Below are 6,802 nucleotides of genomic sequence, written 5' to 3' on the forward strand. Positions count from 1 at the left end.
AATCATTAACTGCTTAAATGTGAGTTTGCTTATCTCTTTTATAATCTGCTACATAACTAACAAATTTAATCTGTTCAATGGACTATTCACGGCTACATCTTTTTCTGAAATTAAAGAAACACTATCTCATAGATCACAGTTGTTCTGCAAGACACCTTCCTATGCTTCTAAGCCTGCAAGTGTAGGTGTATTACCCGTGTTAATGGTTTTACGCGCAATATCCGCTAAATGCTTGTTTAATGTCTGATTCAGCTCTAGCAGACACTGAAAGTGGAAAGAACTTAGGATTCAGGGAAAGTAAAATACTTGAAAACATGATTGTTCTACAATCTGAGAAGTTCACTGTAGGATGTTTTACACACGGGGAGTGGACGCCACTTTGCCATCCCTTTTTTTTAGAAGCACATTTTCTCGAGAGGATGTTTTGATACCAGACACGCTGAACCTTCCAGTAAAACAGTCTATCACCAAGAACCAAGAGACCAGCTTAAGTAAATACTTGAAAAATACTGTAAAATCTATTTTTCATAGTTTCAAAATAACCTGCTCATACTAAAGGAAGAAAAGCACGAGAAGAGTCATATAAAAAGGCTTTCAGAAAGCACAATTCCATTGCTTTACACAGATCTGTCTGCTTTAAGGAACACCGAGCAGCACCAGTACGAAGATACCAGGCACCTACACGGGGTGAGTGCCATCTCTGTAACACCTGCTCCCACGGCAGCAGGTATCCCTCGAGGAGCAGCTGTTTCCCAGAAAAGCTGTACGTTACTCTCTCCCAGTATTTTACCCAGCAAAGGCTATTATCAACTCTCTAATTAATCCCGATTTAACCAGGTGATAACACGCAAATATGCACCTACCAACCCTGGGTACTTCGGGGGTCGTGGGTGAGGAGGGAGTGAGCATCCCAGGGAAGAGGGGGTGAGACAGGTGACTTCAGGGCTCCCCGCCCCCGGCCCCCCGCCCCCCGGTCAGCCCCCAAGGGTGCCCCTACCACCTCGGAGGGCGGACTCGTCCGTCACCCGGGGCCACGCGCCGCGCCACATCAGGTCCCTGAGCGCGCCTCCCTCTCCCGAAGTCCAGGCCGGCCCGAGCGCGGCTCAGCCTCTCAAGTCTCGGGCGAGGACGCGCGGACGGTCGCACCCACGCTGCGCGGCCCCCCGCCGCCCCCGCGGAAGGAGCAGGGGGGAGGGGGAGGGGGGAGGGGCAGGCGGGGAAGGGGGAGGGGAGGGGCCCCCCCGCGGAGGGCGGCGGGGGGGGGGCGGGGGGCGGGCCCAGGGGGGCCCGGGGGGGCCCGAGCGCGCGCAGGCCAGTGCCGGGGGTGGGACCCGGGCGACGGAAGACGCAGGGGGGCCCCCGCCGCGCGCTCTCCCTGGTCCCAGGCGGCGGGGGCCCCGCGTCCTCTCCGTGCTGCCTCCTCGGCGGCCGCGGCGGCGACGCGGCTCCCGGGGGGCGGGGTGGGGGGGTGGGGGGCGCTCCCCCCGCGGCAGGCCCGCCCCCTCGCCCCGCCCCCACGCCCACGTCCCGTGCCCGCGGGTCGCCGGGCCCCGCGCGTGTCCTCTGCCGCCCGCCGGGGCGCCCCGCGCGTCTGGGGCAGCGGCCGGACCCCCGCCCCGGCCCCGGCCCACGAGGCCCCGGGGCCCGCGCCGCCCGTCCCGCGCGTGTCGGGGCGCCCCTGCTGGGGCCCCGGCCCCCCGGGGCTGCGGAGTGTCCCCCGGCCTGTGCCCCGCGAACCCCCGGCTGCGGCACCCGAGGCGCTGCGCGCAGGGCAGCGCCAGCCGCTCCTTCGGAGAAGCGGTGCTCCTCGGATGTTTTCCCTCTGTAAAGCCTGCAGAGGTTCGCTCGGGTGCTGATAAGGCTTAGGGTTCTCCTGGGAGCGTGTCTGAGTCTGAGTCCTTGACTTGCTCGTGGACACCCACCCTCGCACCCCTTCCTCCACAGCGGAGGCGGCAGCTTTGTGTCTGGGGAATGGCCTGGGTGTCTGGAGGCGTCTGATGACGGTGCTAAGGACGGTGAATTACCAAACATTCCTGAAAGGGCCCCACTGCTGTATTTTATGAAGTTTTAAATAGAGAGGTGTGATTGTATCTGGAAGCAAATAGAAACACGGAGATGCTGGGGTATTTAAAAATGTCTTTCCTACAACAAAGTGGATAACTAACTGCAAGGCAGAAATGTTTACGACTCAGATTATGTGTATTTTGAAGCAGACTTTCTCACGGGTGGAAATCAAAAGCTATTTTCCCAGAAAAAAGTCCGATGAAAATTTTCATTAGTTATTCCCTACCTCATAGCTGATAGTAGCAACCATTTTTAAAAAAAATCTGCCCTCGCAAGGATAAGATTGATGTAGATTCAGGTATATTATTAAAGATGTAGTAATAATTTTCTACATAGTTCACAGGCAGCGTAATGAAAAGAACTGGGAATTGTTGCTCTAAAAATGTCCATACTACCCAGTAAAGGTTGCTGTTTTTATATTTGTGTTGAATAGTGTAAAAGTTATTAATGTATTTTATTTGCCCAAACTGACATGATCCCAGAGCCAGCATCTCTCCCTTGCTGGCTTAGCAAGAAAGAGCTGGCAACAGTTTCCTGCAGGGATGGTGACGGCACCGAGGACCCAGAGATCATGCCATGGTTTCTCTGATAGAAAAGCTAAATATGTCAGAAAAACCACGGGTGTGTACAAGGTCTGACCTCTCCAAACGGTTTCGATTGAGCGCCTTATCTGAGATGTTTTGAGCAGCACAGGACATGTAGTTATTTGCATCTTATACATATTTATTAATATACTACATGCAGAAAATTAATATATTACTTAGATGGTAACACACAAAGAGAAAATTTTAAATGATTGCTAAAAGTACATATAACTAGAAGAACTATTGGAATGGTGATGTGAGACTTTGTAGACCCTCTCCCCAGTGAAACTATCAAAAGTGGTGAAAATTATTTTAAAAACAATTATTTAAAGTCTTGGAAAATTGTCCTGTGGGCATACAGCAAGTGGAGAAACATTCATTGATGAAAATCTACTAAATCTTGGTAAGAAAAGCAAGAATCTGGGCACTTGGGCCGAGACTAAATCCCTGCCACCTGGCTCAGTGTGATACACTGTGTGGGCGCAGCCGCCAAGACGACCTCTCCTCCAGTTGCGCGTCTACTATGTTGGTTTTTCTCTGGAAGGGGCGGGGTCTCTACCATCCTCAACCCCACCCCCAGAGCTGCAGGCACGAGCTTTATTCCAGGCAAGTGTGGCTGACAGGTCTGGGACTTCCCATGTACCCAGACACCACTGTAGGGTGGAACCCCTACCCTAGGTGTGGCAGGCCAAGGATATGGGGCCACTACTTAGCTCCCTCGAAGGGGCACCTCGCACTCAGAGAGGAAAGCTGAGAAGACCAGGGGCCCCAGTCCCCAATTAGTGCCCGGGTGGTAGAGCAGGAGGTCACTGTGAGAGAGGAGGTTGCTGTGCCTGCCTGCAGCCCTGGAGCAGGGAGCTGAGGTTCTGCCCTGGGGGAGAGGCAGGCGAAGCAGGGAGTTCCACGGCCCTCCCTAAAGAGACAGATTTTATTTGGAGGAGAGCGTTGGGGAAGTTCCTGATTAAGGGCACTCAGCAACGATGGAGAGCTTGGTCATAGGCCGTTGAGAGGAGGCTGGTAGCTCCTTGATAGCAAACAGCTCAATGGTAGACTAGCTAGAAGTTTAACAGAGAAAACCAAGGTTAAAGAGAGAGAAGGCTGTGGGAAAGCCAGCCTCCCACAGAGGGCTGTGGGAAACAGAGACTCTATCCTTAAAGAGCACACCCAACATCTCACAGGCTCCAGGACCCAGGGCAGAAGCAGTGATTTGGAAGGAGCCTGGGTCAGATCACTTGCTGGTCTTGGAGAGCCTCCCAGAGAGGCTGGAGGTAGCAGGCGCCCACCCGGGGATGCGGACACTGCAGTAGCCGTCGTGCGGAGCCCATCCCACCCCAAGGAGCTGGTAATCCTCCTTCTAGTGCCAGACCCCAGCCCTGCCAACCAGCCAGTCAGCATGAGTCCGGGGACCCCTCGGGTGGGCAGGGGCACAGCCCCACACGACAGCAGGCCGGCTGCCATGCTTCCCTTGTATCCCAGCTGCCCTCGGACTGGGCCTGCCCCCCAGAGGGCCCAGAACCCAGCCCTACCCACCAGGGGGTGAGCAGCAGCCCCGGAACCCCCGGGCCCTTGTCTCACCCACCTGCGAGCTAACACCAACTCCAGGACCCCCAGGGCCCTGCAGCCAGAGACCCCAGGCCATGGCCCCACCACCAGCTCTAGGACACTATGGACCCTGCAGCCAGTCATAACAGAAATGACCCTGCCCATCATAAGGCCACCCCCCCATAACCTGGCCCTACCCCCCAGCAGGTTGGCACCAGGACCAAGACTCCCCTGGCCCTATATCCAGCCATGCCAGGGCTTAGCCCCACCAACCAGTGGCTGGCAGCCTCCATACAAGGCAGGGCCTGGCAACCAACTGGAACAAGGGTCAGACAAGCCTACTAGCACGCCTGCAGTGGTTAGCCCACTAGGAGAGAAGGGTCCATGCAGCCCACATAGGAGGAGCCCCTATAACATATAGCTCTGGTGACCATTAATGAAATTGAATCAATAATTTTAAAATCCCAACAAATACACATCTAAGACCAGATGGCTTCACAGGTGAATTCTAGCAAACATGTAGAGAAGAGTTAAGACCTATCCTTCTCAAATTATCCCAAAAAGTTGCAGAGGACAGAAAATTTCTGAACACCTTCTACAAGGCCAGGATCACCTTGATACCAGACAAAGATACCATAAAAAGAGAAAATTACAGGCCAGTATCACTAATGAACATAGACGCAAAAATCCTCAACATAATATTAGCAAACTAAATTCAACAGTACTTTAAAAGGATCATACACCACCATCAAGTGGAATTTATCCCAGGGAGGCAAGGATGGTTCAATATCCACACATCAATCAGTGTGATACACCGCATTAACACATTGAAGAATAGAAATTATATGATCATGTCAACAGATGCAGAAAAAGCTTTTGACAAAATTCAGCCTCCATTTATGATAAAAATTCTCAACAAAGTGGCTATAGAGGGAATGTCCCTCAACATAATAAAAGCATATATGATAAGCCCAAAGCTAATATTACATGCAATGATTGCATTTCTATATACTAACGAGGAACTACCAGAAAGAGAAATTAAGAAAGCAATCCCATTTACAATCGTATAAAAACTGATACCATAACAAGGAATAAATCTAACTAAGGAGGTAAAAGACCTGTACTCAGAAAACTATGAGACGCTGATGAAAGTAATTGAAGGTGACACAGACAGATGGAAAGATATACTGGGTCCATGGATTGGAAAAATTAACGCTGTTCAAATGACCATACTACCCAAGGCAGGCTGCAGATTCAATGCAATACGTAATGTGTGTGATGGATTTTGATCTGAGACTAGCTTTTAAGTGAAGCCTGCAACATGCATCTGTCCTAATGGTTGTTGGCTACCAATATTTACCAAAATGAATCTTGCAGCTACCACTGCCAAGAATGCCTTTTACTAGCTTCTTGACCTGGAGCTTGTTTTCGTATTGTAATCCTTGTTTATTAAGTGTTAGACCCCATCATTTACTTCTAATCTATAAATTTAGTCCAGGTTTTGAATTAAATAGAATTCTCATCGCGATTGCCATCTTCATCTACATGGTTTAATTAACTAAGCAGATTTTAATATACTATATTTTAGTCTATCATTTCTAAAAATTACCTTCCGTGATGTAAGAATTAAATAATTACTGTCAAGTTGCTGCAAAATTAATTGTTACCGTTTTAATATGACCACACAAAACAGGGAAAAGTTACTGAGTCTTAAAGTGCTGCTTAAAAACTTGAGTTACGAGATTCATCAATGCTGACATCTTAATTTTGTTCTGTTCTTCAACTGGTGCATTTATCTTTATGTAATTATGAGCTGTCAAAGGTTCTTTTCATAACAACAGATTTTATTTGCTTCACTGAACCTAATGAAATCCACGTGCATGAGTGAATTTCACAGATGTGTTTAAATTCAATACCTGAAATTCTTGTTTCTAGTGGTGTCTAATATTTTAAAACGTGGGCTATTGAAGGAAGCAAGTCATAGAATCATAAGAAACACGTTAAAAGATACTAAAGAAGATATGTAGCAGATTTTGATAATTTCAATTGGTTTTATACTTACATCATTTTAATCTCTTGTATAACTAATTTAGCCTTAACATTTCCAGAGAAGATTCTAGTCTTCTTTGGAAATATATTCTATTGTCAGAAAGAGTTTTCTAAGAATTAGCAGCTTTGTTTTGGCTCCTACATCACCTTAGAGAAAGTGTTTAGGTCATTCAGGGTCTTCCATAAAGTGACCACTCACATGAAACATTCTGTGAGTTTTAGACCAATCTCAAGATTTCGGGGTTCTTAATATTGTAACCAAACGCAAGTTCTTGTGCCCAACCTACAGTGAGGCCAAACAAACCAACATGTCGGAGTTTGGAGCAGAGAAAGGTTTACTGCAGGGCATGCAAGGAGACAGCTGGTTTGTGCCCCCCAAACCTCTAACTCTTTGAAGGGTTTCAGCAAAGCACTTTTAAAGGCAAGGTGAGGGAGGGAGGTGGTTAGTTGTTGCAGTTGGTGTACGATCCTTTGTTCTTTTTTTTTTTTTTTTTGGATCCTTTGTTCTTGCAGCTATCCACTAGGTCAGGTCATGATGTTCCTGTAAACCTCCAACAAGATGG

The sequence above is a fragment of the Hippopotamus amphibius genome, chromosome 14 (genome assembly GCF_030028045.1).
Source record: "Hippopotamus amphibius kiboko isolate mHipAmp2 chromosome 14, mHipAmp2.hap2, whole genome shotgun sequence".
NCBI lineage: Eukaryota > Metazoa > Chordata > Mammalia > Artiodactyla > Hippopotamidae > Hippopotamus > Hippopotamus amphibius.